This window comes from Leptonychotes weddellii, chromosome X, assembly GCF_054177405.1.
Source record: "Leptonychotes weddellii isolate Sample4059 chromosome X, ASM5417740v2, whole genome shotgun sequence".
NCBI lineage: Eukaryota > Metazoa > Chordata > Mammalia > Carnivora > Phocidae > Leptonychotes > Leptonychotes weddellii.
Window position 1 is genome coordinate 76,980,517 of NC_138385.1, and position 22,574 is coordinate 77,003,090.

Here is a 22,574-nt window from a genome sequence, read left to right on the forward strand (position 1 = left end):
ATGTTGTTGTAGAAGCTTCTCCAGTGGAATCATAAAAATGAGGTATTCATTAAGCCATGGCTGAGAAAACATTCTCAACTGGTAGACCAAGCAACATAAACTATGAGGATTAAATTGATCTTTTTCTGGTCATCGCTTTTTCTGTGACTCGATCACAGAGTCACATTGAGCTCCGTGCCCAAACTACGTGTTCTTTGTTACACACGGTTTCTATACAGATGGTAGAGCCATCAATTAAAGGTCTGTGACTGTGGCCTTATTAATTCACTACCCTTCCAGCTGCCGATTGGCTATAAATTATCTCCCTTCTCATCCTGTTCCTAGTCCATGAATTGGAGTAACTTTTAACCTCTACTGCTGTTCCCGTTCAGCTTTATTGAACTTATTTTGATGCGAAGGTAATTAACTACTTTTCTCCCTATACATTCATGAGATATTCAAATTGGGGATAAACCTGCTTTATGAAATTGTACGAAGAGAAAGATGTGGAACAACAGAATCAACTTGTGCGACCATGACTACATTGGCTAAAGATGGCAGCTAGTAAGGCTCCCGGGTTCTCATCCAAATGAGAAAGCAGTATGTTCTCTGGAGAGCAAACCACACCACGTAGACTCTTCATGGAGTCTTAGAGTTGGACCAAATGATTTTTGAGGTTATATGATCCAGTGTCCTACTTACAGGACAAGAAAATATAGAACATTCAGGTGAGCCCATGGCGGATTCTCCTCTTAAAATTCTCCTGCAGAGATAACAACACACTCCTAGCTCAGAATCCCATTCTTGGGTTCTCTGGCCCCAGTTGACAAAAGGTCTTGAGACTCGATGAAATTATTCTCAGCCTTATCAAAGTCTATTCTTTCTTGTCTCCCCCTGCTAAAGCGGGGGTGGGGGTGGAGAACTTTTCAGGGGTCCTCTTCACCATTCCCTAATCACTTCATACCGAGGCAGTCGTCAGCCTCTGAAAGCACAGCCAGACACACGGGCGGGGAGTGAGGAAGGCCACGTGAAAAACCTCCTCCCTACAGTGTAGACAACTACCCCCTGCTCTGATTAATTAATTCTGAACCCTTGGAGAAGCACTCATCTAAAAAAGTAACTTTGAAGAAAGCCCAGGTGAGAAGTTCCTGGTGTGACTGCCAACACACTGTTTGGGAAGAAGGCAGAAAAGCAGGGTCCAAGTCACAATATTGGGAGCTTCTTCTGCTAGTCACTAAAGATGAGAGCCTCTAATTTGCTCACGCCTCCATCATCCCTTTTCTTTGTAGGTCTGTGCATGCACATGCTTGGGAGATCCATGCCCTGATGATACGGCCTAGCTGGGTCTCAGCATGGATTTCCCCATACAAATAACATTTTGGTTTGTTTTCAAAATTAGAGTCGCATACGGCCGAGATAGGAATAGCAGTAATAATGGTTCCATTTAGACATGGGTCCATTTAGACAACTCTGGACTTTGGGCTGGTTTGTAAGTGTCACCACCTCAAAGAGCCTGGCTTTTGTAAGGCACATGACAAGGTGGGGTCTATTTACCATTAAAGGGAGTACAGATTATCAATAGAGCAGGATATAGTTTCCTGAGACACCACAGAACCAGAAAACAATGTCGTTAAAGCTTTGAGTTCCAAATACAAGCTACACCTGAGTGAACAGAGCAACCGACTAGCAAAGAAACAAAAATAAGTACGGTATGGATGGGGATAGTGGCTACCTTATTTATTGCTGTCTATCACATCACTCCCAAACTTTAAATTAACATTTATTATCTAACAGTTTCTGTGGGTTAAAAATCTGGAAGCAGCTTGGCTATAAATTCTCCTGCATCATGGGTGGCCTCTTATGAAGTTGCACTCGAAGATGTCAGCAGCCAGGCTGCATTCATCTGAAGGCTTGAATAAGGATGATCGATCTGCTACCAAGATGGCTCACTTCCACCTAGCCTCAGAAACCATACTCCATGACTCCCATACTATCTTATTAGTTACTCGGGTTAGCCCTCCTCACCTGGGAAAAGACTGTACAAGGATGTGAATACCAGGAGATGAGAATCACTGGGGGAATCTTGGTGGCTGCCTACCACATTGGTCATTAAAGGTATTATGGGAAGCTTGTGGCCCACCTTTTTCATAATGTCACCCCAAAGAGGGATTGTTGGGTTTGTTGACATGGCTAATTACCTCTTTCTCTTCTCTGCTCAAACTAGGCAGGTCATCAGTTTCATTTCTGGGCACAAAGGGGAGGGGAAGATGAAAACCCGTAAGTGGCTCCTCAGATTCCAAGCTTCATGGTCCCTGCGCACTTTAGAGTTTCTTTCTCCACAACTGGAAACTTTCTCCATGGCTGATATTCCAGTTATCCGTTGTATCCACATGGTATATCATTTATATTGTTCTTCAAGGCCTTTCCATGTAGGTTTAGCCTCTCACAGCATGGTAGTCTCAGGGTCCCGCTTCTTACATGGTGGCTAGCTTCCAAGAGACACAAAATGGAGGCTACCTCTTCACGTAGGATAGGCCTGAAAACTGACACAACCTCATTTCTGTTATATTCTATTGGTCAAAGCAGTCACGGAGCCTGCCTAGATTCAAGGGGAGGGGACCTGGACCCCATCTCTCGATGGGAGGAGTGTCTAAAACTTGTGGCCATCTTCAGCCCACCACAGCGGGGGAGCTTGAACGGATCACCTGCCCACCTGAGGCAGTGGGACTATTGGGATATTAAAAAATTACACAGCTATTCCTTGGGCCCACAGTTTTCTGTCCCTACCAGAGTGTTTTCCATAGTGTGTGTGGCAGACAGGGCCTGAAGTAAAGCCCACAGTTTCTTTCATTCATTCATTCATTCATTCATTCATCTAACAAGTATTTCATAAGCACCCCCTATATGCTAGCCTCCTGTTCCAGGTGCTTGGGACACATCCGCAAAGGAAATCAAAGTTCCTGCCTTCACGGAGCTTACATTCCAGTGGAACTTAGGTGAGGAAAAGGGATCGAATAACAACTTTCATCATCACGTGGGCTTGCTGCCGACCAGGCACTGTGCTTGGTGCTTAACTGTATTTCATTATTTCATTATTTCACTGAATCCTCACCAGAATCTGCGAAGGAAGAGCAGCTTCTCTCCACACAGGTGGCAAACAGCCAAGCTGAGATTTAAATCCACGGTCTCGTTGACTCCAAAGTCTCTTAATCACCATGCCATGCCATCTCCCTCATGCTAGGGAAGATTCTAAAACGGAAAGGAGCCCAGGATAAAAGTGTCCATGTTAGTCCCAGGTCGAGATAGAGATCTGGAGAGTAAAACCCACCAACATCTGTGAAGCACCTAACCACTTATTAAAAGAATTTTTTGGGGGGGCACCTGGGTGGCTCAGTTGGTTAAGCGACTGCCTTCAGCTCAGGTCATGATCCTGGAGTCCCTGGATCGAGTCCCCTGTTGGGCTCCCTGTTCAGCAGGGAGTCTGCTTCTCCCTCTGACCCTAGCCCCTCTCATGTGCTCTCTCTCATTCTCTCTCTCTCAAATAAATAAATAAAATCTTTAAAAAAAAAAATTTTTTTTTCTTTACCCTACCCCAACCCCTCCAGGAAGCGTGAGGTTTTCTTTTCTTTGCAGATAAGGAAACAGAGATGCAGGAAGTTTCAGGGACTTATCCCACATCTGGCCCGAACCTTCCACACATCTGTCCAGCTGTGTATAAGCACAGCTATAGGAAGACTTGCAGGTCGACCTACAATCAGGCAGCTAAAGCCCGTGTGGCAGAATACAATTGTTCTTCTGCTATTAATACAGAAAGCGAGTATCATGGCTCACAAAACTCTCCCAACTGGCCCCCCAGGCCAACACTGCAAGCGTCATGAGGATGATGGCGGCATGTCAAAGACATACTCCTACCTCCCATTGACCTGTATTGCTCTCTTCTTCAAAATAGCTCTTTACCACCTTAATCCAGGGTTGGGTCCTTCCTAGGCCAGAATCAGTACAATCTCTTTGGTGGGAGAGGAAAAGACTCTCACATAAAATAATATTTTCCACCTTGATGCTCCTGTAATAAATAGCTTCACCATTACACCAGATGGTGCCCTCCTTTGAGACATTGAGATCCTGGAGAACAGGGACCAGATCTCATCCATCTTCATGTCCCCAGTAACTAGTTCAATGTGTGGCGTATAGTAAGTGCTCAAAAAATGTTTACTGAATTTAATTAAATCTTATTTAGTCCCAACAGGTCCTGAGCATATTTGAAGGTCATTTAGGAGATCGGAGGTCTCCAGATAGTTGACAATGACAGTAAAATGTCTTTGGCAACAAACAAGAACAACGTAAATGAACAGTAAAAGACATAAGTCAGATTTCCGAATGCTCTATAAATTCAGCATTGATACGCTTATTTTAGAAAAGCGTTCAGTTTCTAGAAAAAAACTGCAGAGATGGTAGAGAGTTATTCTTAGTAACTAAAGTTCCAACTTCGTTCAGATTTCCTTTTCCCTACTGTCCTTTCTCCATTGCACGTTCCCGTCCAGTACCCCACACTACATTAGTTGTCCTGTCTTTCCTTAGGTTCCTTTGGGCTGTGATAGTTTCTCAGAGTTTTCTTGTTTTAGGAAGTGTTGAGGAAGTGCAATTCTCACCACATCCTATCCAGGGTACATACTGTCAGCAAGACTTACCACTGTTGATGTTGACCTTGATCACCTGGCTGAGGTAGTGCTTGTCAGGTTTCTCCGCTGTCAAGTTAATCTGCCCCCTACCCCCCGCCATGGGCTTATTTTTATTTACTTTATCGAGGTATAATTTACCTACAATCAAATGAGTGTACCCATTTTGAGTGTGTAGCTTGATAAGGACTGATGAACCACACTAGTGGTTCTCAAACAGGAGTGACTTTGTCTGGAGACATTTTCAATTGTCACTTCTGAACTAAGGGAAGGTGTTACTGGCATGTAGTAGATGAAGGCCAGGGACACTGCTAAATATTTTATAATGCAAAACACAGCCCTCCTCAAGAGAGAATTATCCAGCCCAAACTATCAGTAGCAACAAAGTTGAGAAACCCTGATATACACTCATATAACCACTGCTCCCGACGAACACATGGCAGCACCCGAAGTCTCTTGGGCTCCTTTGCAGTCAATATCTCACTACCTGTCCCTAGAAACAACTATTCTGATGTTTTTCTACATCAGTAGAGTAGTTTTGCTTCTTCTGGAACTTCATATAGATGGAATAAGACTTACTTCTCCTCTGTCTCTGGCTTCTTTCACGCAGCAGAATGTTGAGATTCATCCATGTGGTTTTGCGTATCAGAAGTTTGTTCCTTTTTATTGAATGGTATTCCATTGCATGGCTTCACTATACTTTATCAACGGGCGTTTGGGCTGATTCCAGTATGGGGGTTTCAGGAATAAAAAGAAAACTGTGTGGAAGTCTTTGTGTGAACATGTGTTTTTAGTTCTCTTGGATGAATGCTGAAGAATGGAATTGCTAGGTCATATGGTAAGTATACATTTAACTCAAAGGGCTTATATTGTTAAAAAAGAAAGACAAAATAAATGGCTCTTCATCTCATTTTGGACTATATGGATTCTCTCACTATTTCTGCCTTCTCATCTCCGCTCAGAAATAAGTTTTGAATTAAAATAAGTAAGTGATGTCAGAGACATCCTCTTCCATTTTTTTCCATCCCCAGGCAGAATTCCTTGGAATAAGTGATCAGACTTCATCAATCCCCTTCTCACTTGCACTTGGCCAAGCAAAAGTTGTTGTCTCTTAAGATCAGAACCAGAAACAGCTGTGACTCTGCTTCTTTGGGTAATGTGTGTTTGATTTTTTTTTTTTTTTTTTGAGAAGATGTTTATAGAAAATGGCCTGCGGTATTGGCAGTTGTGAGAACAGATCTAACTTCTGCTTGGAATTGCTATAAATTTTTAAAACAAACCAAACCCTAACATCACAATATGGCTATGTAAGGTACCTCCAAGCCAAATCCATTAGATTAGGAATGAAATATTTATTATGATCTGAATGAGACAACAACAAAAAAGAACTTTAGATTTTTCTTAAAGTTGTACAACCAAAACTTGGAACATTTATTTTCCTACAGTGAGTTTGGGGATTTAATCTTTGATTTAAACAGGGACTCAACATGACCATCACAGAAGAAAAAGTTTACAGAATTCATAAATGAAAATGAAATCTCTTCAAGGTTCAAAGTAAAGACTTACTTTGCTAATAAGCATCCTGAATTTGAGGCACAGAGAGCTATTTCTTAGGCTTAAAAATGATTTATAATATGCATTATGAAATGATCCTTTCCCATACTCTCCCATCGGAGCTGGTAAGTGATATCTCCCAAATTTTAGACATTCATATCCAAAGATAAAATTTTAAAAGAGCACTGGTAAAATTATTAATTTTCTTAAAAATTAAATAATTTAAAGAGGGACAATAAGGAACTCTATAATGAACGAAATGACGATGGAGAAGTAGAGAGACCTAAATTTGAATCTTGCCTCTGTCACAGACTAATTAATAGGGAATATACTAGATAGATTTCAAAGGTTCATTTCAGCTCTAACCTTTCATGAATTTCATTGTCTAGCTTTCAATGCACACATAAATAACAGACCACAGATATTTGTATAAGCAACTGCTTCATCAGAGTGTTTTCACGCATTTCAAAGTAATCGAGGTGGGGGGAGCATTAGACTAGAAGCATTTGTTAAAATCTTATATGGAGTTACTACTCACCTTACAAGAATTATAATACTAAAATGTCTTCATTATTTTTTTTCGTTACAATCTGATGGAAATTTAGCATTGCCTTTTACATCTTTATTTTCAGGTAGATTTATGTCCCCCTGTTGTAAGATTAAGCATTCATACGACACTTCAATGTTTACTGAGTGTTTAAGGATCATATGTAAGTTAATTCTCATGCAAGACTTTTTAAAGGCAGCTGGGGTTATTTAAATGGAAAGAGATTGCTTTGGGAAAAACAGTATATACAAATGGAGTTAACTTTGAAGAGAGTAGATGCCACCTTAATCTGTAAGTATCAGGAGAAGCATGAGGTACACCTGTAGTCCGAACAGGCTCCTAGCAGACCATTTCACTTCTGTTCCAAAGGGACAAATAAGGTCATCTCTTGGGTGCTTCCTTTTCATATACTCAGGATTACCATTTTGGCAACTTCTCCATACATCACATTACTCTTTTCACATCTGGATTTTCAGTATTTTGTATGTCTCTTCTCACTCTATCCCTCAGTAAGGTACAACCCTTATTCAGGTGAGCGTTTGAAGGTTATAAAATCATCTGCTTTTCAACGGGGAAAAACCCTCAGGAGAGGACATTTCTGATGTCAGCCTGATAGTATGAAATCCAGTGGCTCTCTTGGTGTGAAGATTTTGTAAGACCCCCTAACACACCCTAGGGACAAATACAAAGAAACAACAAGGTCTCCAAGCTATGTTTGCCATGAAAATGGAACCTTGACTTCTTTGACATAGGTGATTAAAACGTCAGATTTGAATATCATGGTGGCTATTTTTCTGCATTTAAATTTGCATGATTTAAAAACAAAAGACACTGTCCTTTCAACGTTGAATAGAATTCAAATACAATAGCTGCAAGCATTTGTGAATGAACCGTATTTTGAAAATCATAATGTTCAGACTGAGCACAGATAATTGTATTGCTAAAATGGCCAAAATTAATAAATTGGTCTGCCATTGATATAAAGGTACCATCTTCACCTGAGTCAAGAAGTAAAACTTACCCACAGGGCTTCTTTCTGATATAACAGTGATGTTCACATTGCTATGAACTGTCAAGACATGGCGTCCATGAATGCAGAGTCATGGGCTCACCTTGAAAAGGGAATTTCCAACATAAATAAGAACTTACTTTTTAAAATAGGATTATTCTCTGTACGGAAAGAAGAAATGGTTTCTTTTGGCAAAATGTTTAAATCAACACATGTAGACGATCAGTTTATCTTGGAATGATCATCAGCGCTCCGTAACCCACTTCAGACACTAGTGTGTTTCCATGAAAGAAGAGCCATTAGGACGGAATTGACCTTTCTGGAGAAAAGGCTAGAACTCCTAGCAGGCATTACGTTGGAGAATTAGGCTGTTCTACAGATTAACAAACACATCTTTGGAGGAGGAATTAGCTTGCTGAGGTGGGAATGCATTTGATCTTAAAAAACACCGATACTGGGATGTTTATTTCTACCTTTCTGAAAGGTGGTTTCCCTCTGGGAGGAAAAATGTTGAGATTAACTCCTCCTGACCTCTCTTCTCACAGACCTTGGCTCTGACCTTGCACGTGGACTCCCACCCTCTCCCCAACAGCAGCCTTGTCCCCCCCCCCAGCTGTGCCCTGCTCCTCATGGCCTCCTTGCCATAATCAGGGGTACCTTCCACGCTGGTCAGTCTATCTCATCTTCCTTGGTTCCATTTCTCTACTGTGAAGTGTCCAAGTCCCCACCCTCTACCTTCCTCTTGCTATGTATGCAGCATACATATGGGAGTTTTGCCAAATGTTCTTATCACTGCTGGCCGAAAGGTTAGGAACAATCCTTACTTCCCAGTGTTCTGCACCTAGAAGATCCCGATCCTTTCCGCAGTTGTCCCCCAAATAGGTATTTGCGTGGGAAATCTTGATGTGAGCTGGAAATGTTAGAACAAATCATTTGTGTTGGCTCTGGTTTGATTATTGTGCCCTGGGTTTCTAAGCAGAACAAACCTGGGGGGCCTCCTGCTTAGCCAAGATCCCTTCGAACAAATAGGAAGCTACTCACCTGCACCACACCTCCCCCAAAGGAACTTCTGTTTGTAGGAACTTAGAACAGGATTTCTTGGTAACTCAGGAGTTGGCAGAAGCAGGGGCGCCCCCCCAACCCCTGCAATGTTGCAGGCCGTGTCACCCAGGGCACATGGGAGTCTTCCCGCCTTAACCACCACCTCACTGAGTGCTACGCATCACCCCCTTGGCTGTTTGTTCTGCCTTGGGTTTAAGGGTGGGGTTTTATGTACACTAAAAAAAAAAAAAAAAAAGAAACAAGCCAATCATTTTAAAGAGAGATCATAAAAAATCCATTTCCTCCTGTCACTCACGTAGGGACAAGCAGGAGTCAGAGAATATTGCATATCCCTAAAGGTCTTTTCTCTGAGAGATATTATAATACGTATATTTTGCTTACCTTGACTTTTAAAAGGTTTTTGTGAATATGTCAAATTCTCGGAAATGATCTCCTGGTGTTTAATTTTTTTTTTTTTTTTTAACTCTTGTAACCCCTTGATCCTGCTGGTTTGTTAAAACAGATAAATTTATATATGCATTCCTTTCACAAAGAAGTTTACACCTCAGAAAATATATTACTGTAATTTATTGTCATTTTGAGTCCTTTCTGTCTCTTTAGCAAAGCTTCACTCACACTTGGGGCTCTTTGTACAAGTCGCGCTGGATAATAGCATGTGGCTAAAAAGCATTACCAGTGCCCTATGCTGAAATAAAAACGAAAATGGGAAATATGAGAAACTCAAAACATACATTTCACACCCAGGCCCGGCAGAACACCTCCAATGGGGTCACAAGAGCATCCCTGAACACGTCACCTTCATATTTCCTTTACACAAGAGAGACAAATGACTCTCTTATTTAAGTCCTTGCCATTTCGGAAATTTCTCTTACATTGGTATCTGGGGAAAGAGCATTCCAAAAGAGAGGACAGCAAGAGGGAGGGGCCCACGGCGAGGGAGGGGCCCACGGCCAGAGCATGTCTTGCAAGTTGAAGGAGAATCGAAGTGGCTGGCGTGTCTGGAACAGAGTGCACGAGGGGAAGAGGGTGAAATAAGGTCAGAGAGGCACTAGAGGCCATTCTGTGCAGAGTCATGAAGGCCTTTGGAAAGACGGTGGCTTTTACGCTGAGAGTTATTAGGAGTCCTTGCGATGTTTGGATCAGAAGAGTGACACGATAGGAGCTCTGTTTCAATCACATCCATCTGGCTGCTGTAGAGAGAGATAGGGTAGATGCAGAGACACCTGGCAAGAAGCTACCTACTAATCCAGATGGGGTATCATAGTGGCTTGAACCAGCACAGTGTCAGTAAAGGTGGTGGGAAGGAGTCAGGTAGTTGGTATTTTACGAAGACAGAGGCCAACCAGACTTCCTGACACACTGGATATGACACATGAGAGAAAGAGAAGAGTCAAGAGTACCTCCAACGTTTTGGGCCTGAGCAACTGGAGGGATGGAGCTCCCATCCGCTGAGCTGAGGAAGGCTATATGTAGCTAGGGCTGGCTTAGTAGCTGAGGTCTAAAACTAAAACCCTTCCTCCTAAAATCTACTCCTTCGCCTCTCATGCTTATCTTACAAATTCAATGCGGAACCACTTCATCCCAAAGGTCATCCCTGACTCCTCCCTCTCCATAAGCTTCAAAACATGCAACCACACCCTCTGCTTTCCACTTCCTAGATAATCTCCTTCATCTGTCCACTTCTGTCCTCCACTGCCATCGCTTTATTGGAGGCCACCATCATCGGTCATCTGAATTCTTTTTTTTTTAATTTGATTTATGTTTGAGAGAGAGCATCAGCAGGGGAGAGGGGCAGAGGGAGAAGCAGGCTCCCCACTGAGCAGGGAGCCCGAAGCAGGACTTGATCTCAGGACCCGGGATCACAACCTGAGCCAAAGGCAGATGCTTAACCACTGAGCCACCCAGGTGCCCCGGTCATCTGAATTCTTGCAGGAGTCTCTGAAATGGCCATGAATCCACCCCAGATTGAACCATTCACTGGACTGCACCCTGAGGCTTCATCTGAAAGCACAAAACCCTCCCATGGCTCACCATTTCTTACTGTCCTCAGATAAAGTCCATATGCTAAAGTGTGGGGGTTCTTTTAACTCTTTGTTTTGAAATAATTTCAAACTTACAGAAAGGTTGCAAGAATAGTTCAAAAGCTTCCCATATACCCCTTACCCAGATACCCCATTTTACTTCTCTCTCTCTTTTCTGAAATCATTTGAGAATAAATTGGAAACACAACGCCTCTCTCCCCCTAAATGCTTCAGGGTATATTTTCCTAGGAATGAGAATAACAACATATGACTGCAATACAATAATCAGAATCAGAAAATTAACATGACTCTAATACAATATATAGACTTTATTTAAATTTTCCCAACTGAACAAATGATGTCCTTTATAGCAAAAGAGATATAGTTGTAGATATAGATGTTGTCGACATTACTGGGCCAGGAGCTAGTCCCGGATCATATGCGGCATTCAGTTATCCTGTTCCTTCAATCTCTTTTATTGTGGAGCAGTTCCTGCATCTTTGCCTGTTATGACCTTGACACTTGTGAAGAGTATAGACCAGCTGTTTTGTAGCATGCCCCTCAATTTGGATTTGTCTGGGGTTTCCTCATGGTTGGATGTGATTCGAGTATGTTGGACAAGATGATCACAGAAGCGATGTGTCCTCCGTGCATCGTATCAGGAGGCAGATCCTCAGCATGCTTTAAAAATCTCTTCATAATATGACCTCTGCTTAAGTATCACCCTCATCTCTCACCCTCCATCCATCCCCACTGCCAGGCTCTCAGACATAGCCCCAGAGAATCCATCCCAACCGCATTTCCCCTGGCAAATCCACACTGTTCCATCAGATCTCATTGTAGAGGCTGCTCTGTCCAAGGGACTGGTGCTCAACCCCAGGCCTGGGTAAGAGCCTCTCTTCTGAGATCGCATAATGCCGTGGACCCACCTATCATCACACTTATTAAGCTGTGTGGTAATTGCCTGTTTGTCTGTTTATTGGATGGCAGGGACTGTGTAATGTTCACTAACATCACTTAGCACATAGCCCGACATCTGGCACATAGTAGGTGCCCAGTATTTACCAAATGAAGCATCACTTCATGTAAACTTCCTCCTGCACGTTCCCAGGGCCCTGCTTAACTCCATTATCTCTCTCGGTGTTGCTGGATTGTTTACTACATTTGGTCTTTCCTGTTAGACTGGAAATTCCTGGAGACGCATCTGAGCTCTTGCCCTTGATTCCAGTGCACCTTAACCCAGAAGGAAGGAAAGAGAGGAGGAAGGGAAGGAGAAAGGGAGAGATTGGGCCTTTTGTTTTAGAACTTTTTTCCTTCTGAGTTAGCATGGAGCAGGTGCAGACTGTTTTGTTGGAGTCTCTCTCCGAGCTACTCCTCCCCCCACACCCCACTTCCTGTTTATTCTGCCTTCCAACACTGCACTGGGGAGGGGTGGGGGGTTGGGAAACATTCCAGTTCCTTTATCTGCCTTCTCACTCCCTGTGGGCCCCAATTCAGGAATGATTGCTTTGAGGTTGAGTTTATGCTCTTTCAAAGTCTTTATGAGAGTTATTAACAAGAATCTAAAGCTTCTAGTGTGAATTCTCATCAGTGCATATACTAATAAGCAATGAAGTCAATGAAAGAAGAAAAAAGGAAACAAAAGAAAAAGAGGCCTGGAAAATTCACAGATTAAATAGTCAGAGTAGTCTAGAATGTAGTTGCATTGTTTTATACAGGCTTAAAGAACAAATCAGTTAAAAGAAAAGAATCTCCTTCCTCAAGGGTTTCCTTTTTATCCTTTCCCTGGCCAACATATTTAATTAACAACTAGCAAACACTTACTTCAGGATCGTTAACAAGTTATGGTTTAATTGTTGTCATATCTTGAAGACTTGGCTTCCCTTATAACAAATTGTTCAAACCCTGGTTTCAGTATTAGTTAGGATTAGATTTGGCCATGAGCAACAGAAATGGCAGTGACTTAAACAAGATAGCGCTTTATTTCTGGCTTTTGAAATCAAAGTTCAGAGGTAGGCCATCCATGATGAGCAGAAACCCAGGTCCCTTCCCCCCCATCCTGCTGTTCTAAACACAGTGCTGCCACCTTATTATCCAACATGGCTGCTGGAGCTCCAGACAGCCCGAGTTGCTCCATTTCACAAGAAGAAGAAAGGAACAAATGTACTCTCCCATCCTTTAACAACACCTCCTGGAAGTCATATATGAAACTTAATGCTTTCAGCTCATTGGTTTGAACTCTGTCACGTGGTCACCTCTAGCTGCAAGGGAAGCAAGAGAATTATAGCTTTATTTGGGGTGACCAAGTTCCCAGCTAAAATTGGGAAAACAAGGAGAGAACAGATACTGGGAGACTACAAGCAGTCTTTGAGACAAATCTACTCTTCCGTGAAATGAGAATAATATTATTACCTACTTCATAGGGCCTTTGTGAGGAAAAAATAAGATTGTGCATGAGGTTGGCACCAGTCATAGTAGTAACTGAGTGTGAGCCTAATGGTAGTTCATTGCTATTACTTTTAATCCAGTCAGGTAGTATCCCCATTTTGCAAAAGAGAAAGGACTCCAAGCCAGACCCCCAAAGAGCACCGATCAGATGATATTGCATGATTCCATTGATATGAAGTTCAAGAGCAGGCCAAATGGCAGATGAGGATAGAACTCAGGAGAGTGGTTGCCTAGGTTGTGGGGGAGGGGAGGATCAGAAAGGAACATGAGGGAACTTCATCGGGTGATGGGAACTCTGTGTACATTTACTGAGGTATCAGTTACATGGGTGTGTGCATTTGTCAAAACTCAAACTAGGTACCGTACATTTTATTGCATGTAATTATATCTCAATAAACAAAAAACAGAACTAGTGATGTGGTGTGGGGCTGCAGGAATGAATGCTACATCTGAATGTCGCAAAATAGTTCTAGAAGGGAAAGAAGTGAGAATCGAACAAATAAAAGTGAAGAGAGCGAGAGTGCAAGATCTTAGCCACAAAATACATAATAAAGAAGGCTGCTAGATTTAAAGTAAGCCCTTTAAGTTCCCAGTGGCGGCACCATGACTCGTGTCTGTTTATGCAAGGCTACTGTCACCAAGAGTAGAGCTGAAAAGAAAAATAAAGTCTCTTTCACAAAAGAAGGCGAAAAGAACTTTTCAGTACTGTTTTCAACAAGTTGTTGTGCTCGAAATTCTATATTCCAGCCAGCCCAAGGCAGTGAATGCATTAAGTGTCAGGAGTCTAACCTTTTTGTTTTCTGGCCACATGCTAGAGGCCTGGTGTTTCCGTTTCCTATTGCTTCTGGAACAAATTCCAACAAACTTGGTGACGTAAAAACAATGCAAAATTATTATCTTCCGGTTCTGGAAACCAGAAGTCTAAAACAGGTCTTGCTGGGCTAAAATCAAGGTGTTGGCAGGGCTGCATGCTTTCTGGAGGCTCTAGGGACAATCTGTTTCCCTGCCTTTTCCAGCTTCTAGAAGCTGCCTCCGATTTTTGGCTCATGACCCCTTTCTCCATCTTCAAAGCCAGCAGGGGCAAATCGCGACTTCTTCATGCTGCATCACTCTGACTCTGACTCTGACTCAGCCTCCTACTTCCATTTTTAAAGACCCTTGTGATTACATTGGGCGCATCTGGATACTCCAGGATAATCTCTCCATCTGAAGGTCAGGTGATTAGCAGCCTTCGTTCCTGTTGCAACCTTCATTCCCCCTTGCTGTGGAAGGAGATATATCCACAGGTTTGGATGATTAAGACACAACCATCTTTGGGGGACCATGATTCTGCCTACCAAGCAGAGCTTTAACTATAAAATGTTACCTCGGATCCTTCTTTTCTCCACACCAGCTGTCAGAGGAATATTTCCAAAGGTTCTAGGTGTATTAGAAGCTGTTACTCGGGCAAATGTGATAAAACAGACCCTGTCCTATATAATTACATTCTACTTTTTAAAAAAGATTTTATTTATTTGAGAGAGAGAGAGAACGAGCTGGGGGGAGGGGTAGAGGGAGAGGGAGAAGCAGGCTCCCAGCCGAGCAGGGAGCCTGATGTGGGATTCGATCCCAGGACTCTGGGATCATGACCTGAGCCGAAGGCAGACGCCTAACCAACCGAGCCACCCAGACACCCTACATTCTACTTTCAATTGCTTTCACTTAGTTCTACAATCTCCTGAAATTTGGATAAAGGTTTCTGCTCCGATTATCCATTATTGGGTAACACACCACATAGTGGCTTCAAAGAATGAAAATATTTTGTGTGCAAGTCTGAAATTTGGACGGGACTCAATGGAGACAGCTTGTCTCTGCTCCACTCGGCATCGGCCAGAGTGGCTCAAAGGCTGGGGGCTAGACTCAGTTGAAGGCCCGGTCATAGGGTTGGCAGGGAGATGCTGGCTGTGGGCAGTGACCTCGCTGAGGCCATCAGCCGGGACACCTGCATGTGACCTCTTCGCATGGCCCGGGCTTCGTCGAAGCATTGCAACCAGGTTCCCAGGGCGAGCATCTCCAGAGACCATGTATGTCACACAACAGGAGCATGTGCTGCCCTTTGTGGCCTGGCCTTGGAAGTGAAGGCCACGTATATTTTAACCAAGCAGCCACAAAGCCCCACCTAAATTCAGGGTGAGGAGAGGGAGAGTCTACCAATTGCTGGAAGGTGACAAGGCGGTGGAAGGGCATTTAGGGCCAGAAAGAACATGGCACCCTTTGTTAGAAAATGCAGTTTGCCACAGCTTCTCTGCCACGTTTCCATTTCTTCTCTTCATTTAAAGTCTCCTCTTCCTTTTATTCGATTTGTCCTCCTTACATAATGCCCCTTTGGAGGGCGCCTGGGTGGCGCAGTCGGTTAAGCGTCTGCCTTCCGCCCAGGGTCCTGGGATTGAGCCCCACATCAGGCTCCCTGCTCAGCAGGGAGTCTGCTTCTCCCTCTCCCTCTGCCCCTCCCCCTGCTCATATTCTCTCTCTCAAATAAATAAATAAAATCTTAAAAAACCCATAATGCCCCCCTTGGCCTCTTTTTTGGTCCCCCACTCCTGCTGGATTGAAATCAGGCCAACCCTGAGTTGGCAAACAACAGTTTCATAAAGTGATAGGGAGAGACTGTAGCCCATGCACGGAGGAGGAGCAGCTCATGGCTGGAATCAGGGCCCGTTCAACCATTTTGAACGGACAAAATGACAATTTCATATGCTTCAACCTAGCCTCTGCTGTCTCTCTAGTCAGAGAAAAAGGTATCAACCCACTATCAGAAGAGAAGGATTAGGGGCTCCTGGGTGGCTCAGTCAGCTAAACATCTGCCTTCGGCTCAGGTCATGATCCCAGGGTCCTGGGATGGAGCCCCGCATCAGGCTCCCTGCTCCGCGGGAAGCCTGCTTCTCCCTCTCCCACTCCCCCTGCTGTGTTCCCTCTCTCGCTGTATCTCTCTCTGTCAAATAAATAAATAAAATCTTAAAAAAAAAAAAAAGAAGAAGAGAAGGATGACTTCCCTGCTCCTCAGGTCTCCAATGGGTGGGAGTGTCCCGAAACACACTTTGTCTTTCTCCATCACGGCCCTTATCACGCCGACCCAGGAGTGACATCTGGTAAATTCGGAAAGACGAAATTCGGCAGCTTGTCTTAGCACCTCCCTTTTTCTCCTTGAGGCTAAACTGGCTCCAGGGCGTAGGCCTTTTCCTCTGCTCCCAAACGCACTGGTTGGAAAGGGCTGCGGGTGTCGAGATTCCTCCCAGCCCCCAACACTTGGGTGAAACATCTAAATTTCTGGCACTTTCCCTCCAAACATTTAAGCTATGAAGGAACTGTCATCAAGTACTTATCACAACAGAAGCTAAATTATACCCTCAAAGCACCGATGAGTTACAAGGTGCAATGTCAATTAGATGTCACAAAATACTACACCTTGTTTTGAATGACCAAAACACGCTAGCTACACTCCTCGCATTCTGCACATACTTTGGCTGCTATGGTATACATATGTGTTCTTTCACAACACACACGTTTCATTAACAAAATAGCAGGGCTTAAAATTAACATCACATTGTGAAAAACTGGAAAATTTTAAATACCTTGGTCAGAACCAACAATGCGGTACTTTCGTTTTCATCTTTGCTTGACTACCAAACAGGAAATCTCCTCAATTAGATGTCTGCTCAGAAGAAGAAGAAGAAGAAGAAGAAGAAGAAGAAGAAGAAGAAGAAGAAGAAAAAAGCCATTATCCAAGGACTCAGCAAGTTCTGTCAGGTATTTCAACATGGTGGAAGAGTAGTCAGGTTTTAATTGGCCCTATTGAGCTCACCCACAAGCTACAACATTCTTTACCTCAGCAGTGTGGTATTCAAAAGGAAAAAAAAAACTACAAAGTTAGTTCCTACCTTTGAAAACATCAAATGAATCATGTTCGGTTTCATCCTGTTAACTGAATGCTCGTTGATAAAAGTGCACATATCAACACTAGTAAGACTGGTATTCAAAAGTAAAAGGAGAGTCTCGAAAACGCCCCACCCCCAACATTGTTTATTTAGCTAAAATAAAGAACTGGGCTCTGTGTTTTGCTAGTATTTTCTCGGTCTTATCTACTGTGTTGGAAAGCGCTTTCTCTAGACAGCTCAAGGTCAGAAAGTTACCTTCAATAACCCGGTCTCAACTAAACGATAAAAACTTTCTCTAATCAAAATTCTTACCAGTTTGGGGTTATTGAAGGTAGGTAGATTTTAAAACTGCTAGGCAAAGCATTCTGAAACAATAGACAAAGAAGTAATAAAAATAGAAGAAAAATTATGGGAAGGTACAAAAAAAAAAAGCAAAACAAAAACGTTCCTCTTAATATAGAGAATGCCAAAACAGGAAGGACTGATGAGACAGTTGTGGTTTTAGCGGGCCTTGTTTAGACAGATGCACACAACTATTAGTTTTGTGCTTTAACTTGACCAAGACTTTTGACACTAACAAGAAAACAGCCAACTCAGTAATTAAAACAACAACAACAACAACAACAAATAGATGAAAGAAAACTCGAGGAGGCGAAATCTGCATGGTTTTACGGAAGGCAGAAGGCGTATCAGTTTGGGTATTTGCTATAAGCACCTCCATTCAAGCCCTGAATAGCAAGCAGCTGGAAAAGCTCTGTGTACAGATGTGGTTTTCCTTCTCCTTAACCAACATTTCATTAATTAAATAACATTCCTTCAGTGGAGCAGGGAGGCTTCTGAGGAATGTGGGAAACACAAAGGAAAATGCTAGAATCCTCATTTGCCAATGCTGGAAGAGATCTTAAGGCTTGAGCTGCTTTCACCTCTTAATTTCCTTTCTGCAGACTTTCAAACCCTTTGTCCCTCCTGAAACCCAGAGGGGACCTCCCATCTCCACTCCATCCCCTTAGCTTCCTCCCCAAGCTCCATCTCTGGACAACCCAGTTTGCATCCAAGCTCTGTCCACCATCCAAGCATGTCCACCACCGGGAGAATAAACTCAGGGCCAACGTCTAGGAAGTCCCCTGAAGGGGGTGAGGGACATTTGGACAAGGAACTCTGGGGATCCGGGTACCCAAGTGTGGTCTAGAAGTTGGGGCACAGGCTCTGGGCATTCCCTGGGCTCGGAGGACTCCTTGCCCCAGGGGAGTCACAAGGCCTTACAGGAATCATGGGGGGCCCTCGAAAGTGGGGGACCCAGGAAAGTAGCCCTCGATGCACAAGGCAAAGGATGGTATTGGCTTCCAGATACAGAAATGGTTATTGGTAATAGACTATCATTATCTCCACCACTTACCAGAAAGTTCTACACAGTTCCAAATGAACTAACTGGAGATGTAATAAAGTGTTTAGAGGAACTCAAGAACACCCTTCAAATTTCCCTGAGTTACTAAAAAAAGAAAAAACAATCGGACCCGACCTTAAAAGAAAAAATAAATAACTTTAAATTTAAATCATCTCGCTAATTAAAGCAACTTAGCCTCGATCAGAAACTACATAAAGCTTGAAATTTTATTTTATTTTATTTTTAAGCTTGAAATTTAAAAAAGACTAATAATGAATTTTAAGAGACCAATCCAATAGTCTACATGCTTAAAGTTTTTATGAACTTCTGGTCCAGATTTTTTTTATCTGTTGGGGGTAAAAATCGCCTCTAAAATTTTAGAGAAAACATCCCCTCTGTCATTATTTCATTCAAAACTCTTCCAAATAAATCAAACAAGCATGTAATGATTGGTATCAATGTACTAGACGTCCCATAAAAAGATAGTTTCCTTTAGAAAAAGGTAGACTCTAAGATTTGAAGCCTCAGTCCACCAGAACTGTATCCAATTTGCAAGGAGAACCAGAGACTAAGGGGAGGAGGCGGGGGGGCGGGGAGGCACAATGCCCCAATGAATTTTGTTCGGCAACTACAAATAAGGGGAATCTATGGGGCACATGCAAACGACAATAACTTTCATTTTTTAAAAAAAATTGTTAACAGTGGGCTAGTTTTCAAGTCGGTCCAAACAATAATAGTCCCAGCTGCTTTCTAACAATTGAGTTCAGGTTCAGAGAAAGAGTAAATGAGGCCAGACCACTAAGGAACACTGTGTAAATGTACAACATGAAAAACCCCATGTGAGCAAAGCAGAAAGCTGTTTTTTAGAGGCAAAAAGCAGGCCTTCTCAAAGGCTTCGGTGTGCAGTTTTGATGTAGAAAATCGCATCAAATGTAAATATCTGGAGGGTAATCAATTCCATTCTAAGCTGTTCCGTTTTGCCTGGTTCATCTAGCTGTGCCTTCCCTTTGGTCACAAGCCTCCACGTAGATGGGCACCTTCAGGCACCCATGAGCTCTTTGACACAAACTTAAGAGCTCTTTGAGGGAGGTGCCACCCAGTCTTTGCAACTTGTAAAATCTGTCGAGTACTTTGAGCTTCCTCAGGAAAGACCTTCTGAAAATAAAGTCACTCATCCCTTTACCTCTGATTTTAAGCCAAGTTTTAAATAACATGAGAAGTTTGACCAGGTCGGTCTGAAAGGTCTACACAGTTCCAGATGAACTAACTGGAGATGTAATAAAGTGTTTAGAGGAACTCAGGAACAGCCTTCTATAATTTCCCTGAGTTACTTAAAAAAAAAGAAAAAAAATCGGACCCGACCTTAAAAGAAAAAAATAAATAACTTTAAGTTTAAATTATCTCATTAATTAAAGCAATGTAGCCTCCATCAGAAATTACATAAAGCTTGAAATTTTATTTTATTTTTAAGCTTGAAATTTTGAAGATGAATAATTAATTTTAAGAGACCAATCCAAGAGTCCACATGTTTAAAGTTTTCATGATTTGCCCTTGTTTTGTCTCATAAACTGATCTTGAATAAAACGGTAGTTACTATCTGTGGGCTAGTACTTTTGGGGGCTGGGAAACCTCACTGGTTCATAAAAAAAAAAAAAAAAAAAACAAAAAAAAAACAATCCTCTTTAACAGTGCTTGTTATTACTCCTAGGTCAGAATCACTATTTAAGTGTAAAAATAACCTTACATGAAGGAATGTTTCCCAAAATGCAGTTAAAATTGGTAACCACGTACCGTTTAGGTTTTGCTATCTGTATTCTGTATTCCACGAGAACACCCTGAAAACAACTTGCAGTCAGCATCTCCTAAAACTCCTGCAAATTATCTGCTCAAACTATGACTTTTTGCTTTTGAGTTCAGGTTCTCCCTTAAGACTTTGAGAACGGAAATATTTGAGCTGCTATTTCAAGGATGTAACTGAAATTATGCATTCCATGCTTCGTATGTTCCTGGAGAGAGGCAAGGGGGTCAACGGAGACATGAACCAACATTTAGAGCAAGAGAGAAACCTGTAAGGCCCCTTTTCAGCAGCGCCTGAAGAAACTTCCAAGCATCATTCTATATATGTCAGCTCATGTAATCCTCACTGCAACTCCACGAAGAAAGCATTGTAGTTATTATGCCTAATTTCAAATGTGGCAACAAGCGTGGATGGTTGAATACTCCTAGTTAGTAAGTCGTAACAAGAGGATTTGAACACACCACTTTCTGGCTCCAAAGTCTTGGTGTTTCTTTCCACCGCGTGGCTTCTCCAGTTTCCCTTCTTTGTTGTTTGCACTTTATTTTAAGGGAATACAAAGCAAGAGGCTGTATACCTTACTTTCGGTGTTGTTCCCCTTATCTTTATATATCAATGATTAACTTTCTATGGCAAAGGCAGACACCCCAGTCTTGACACTTCCCTATTTTTACACTGCTGCTAAAAGCTGATAATAGACTTGAGCTGCTCACACCACCAAAAAACGTTTTGCTGTTTATTTATTTATTTATTTATTTATTTTGGGGACTGCAAAATTTTATGTATTTTAAAGTCAAACCCTAGGAGCTGAGAGATGTGTCAGGACTTCAAGATTAAAAACTGAAGTTGATCCAACACTACTTCCCCCTGAACAAATAATGAAAGAAAGAAAACGCAGAGCACCCTCCCAGGAAAGCTTCCCAATGGCATCTAAGGAGTGTTCCCGAGGGCCCTGCTACAGCTTGGCTCCGATCTGCCGTCCACAGCTGCACATCCGCAGGTGCACGCTGGCTCACCGAAAAACCGGAAGCACTGCTGGGCACTGCTTAACAAAACTTAGCACTTCCCTGGGAACTAGGGAAAGAGGCCCCGGCACGCACGTTTCAGTATCTCCTAAGATCCACCTGAGAGTCTTGTAAGTAAAGACCTGCAAGGTGCATGCACTAGTATTAGCTGGCGTTTCTTTTCTGATTTTTCACTTCTCAGTAGCCAAGTGAAATTTCTGCCTCTACAATGAGTTTTTCTGCCTCAAAAAACACTGCAATGTGTGCTTGGGCTTCTTAAAAAGGTCAGAATGTTGATCAAGCACTGCGAAAAGCTGGCCAAGGGGGTTGAAAAATATATGTATCTTCCCAGATAACTTTGGATATCTATGAATTTTTGTTGAGGTGTGTGGGCCTACCGGGTACTGACTTACTAATAAAAAGCTTGGTAGTGAATCTCGTTGGTAGCTACATCCCAAACAAACCCGGATCCTTACGGAGATGATTATCCACCACTTTGAAATACCAGAGAGGAAATAACATTTTCTTTTGCTAAAAAAAAAAAAAAAAAAAAGAGCAATTGAATTTATTTTTATTTCACTTAGCTAGGCCATTCACGGACAGATTAAAAAGCAACAAACTTTTGCCGAGTCTCGTTAACACATTTGCCTTTTTTAATTTTAGAATATAGTCTACATCTGGATTAAAAAAAGTTTTAAATAAATTTAAGACATATGACACACAGTGGAACCCTTCATCATTCTATGTACACCACGGATAGAATGTCAGTTGGTTCCATTTCGGATAAGTCCACTTTCTCATAATAACATTATTATTTTCACTGGCTGAGCGGCAAGCTTCGTACGAGCTGGCACGGCGCCAGCTTCCACACACTGGGGTGGGGGCGGGGAGGGCGTGAAAGGGCTGGGGTAGAGGTGCCACAGGACAACTATACAGTGTAACAGAAAATCATTAATCTCGTAGTACCGGTTACCGACAGACAATGCTGTTTGTGCGCTTATCACAATGGAATCGACGAAGTTTCAGAGCAAGGAGGGGATTGGAAATACTTTAAGACAGAGCCACTGTTACAAAAAGAAATAGTGCCAACAGGAAAACTGATGCAATCCTAGCAACGCTGCGGCCTCCACCAGCCCAATGGCAGGGCTGTAGGAGGCTGCGCGCCCCGCCTTCCCCAGCGC

General features: G+C 42.6%; 1 long non-coding RNA gene across 1 annotated transcript; it reads right to left on the reverse strand.

The window, feature by feature from the left end:
- Positions 1-3,097: 3,097 nt before the first annotated feature.
- On the reverse strand, positions 3,098-17,285 carry LOC145717978 (uncharacterized). Its single transcript, XR_014141502.1, has 3 exons — positions 17,214-17,285; positions 7,778-7,868; positions 3,098-3,228 (listed from the first exon to the last, which is right to left on the reverse strand). It is a non-coding gene; the product is annotated as an uncharacterized LOC145717978 (long non-coding RNA).
- Positions 17,286-22,574: the final 5,289 nt, after the last annotated feature.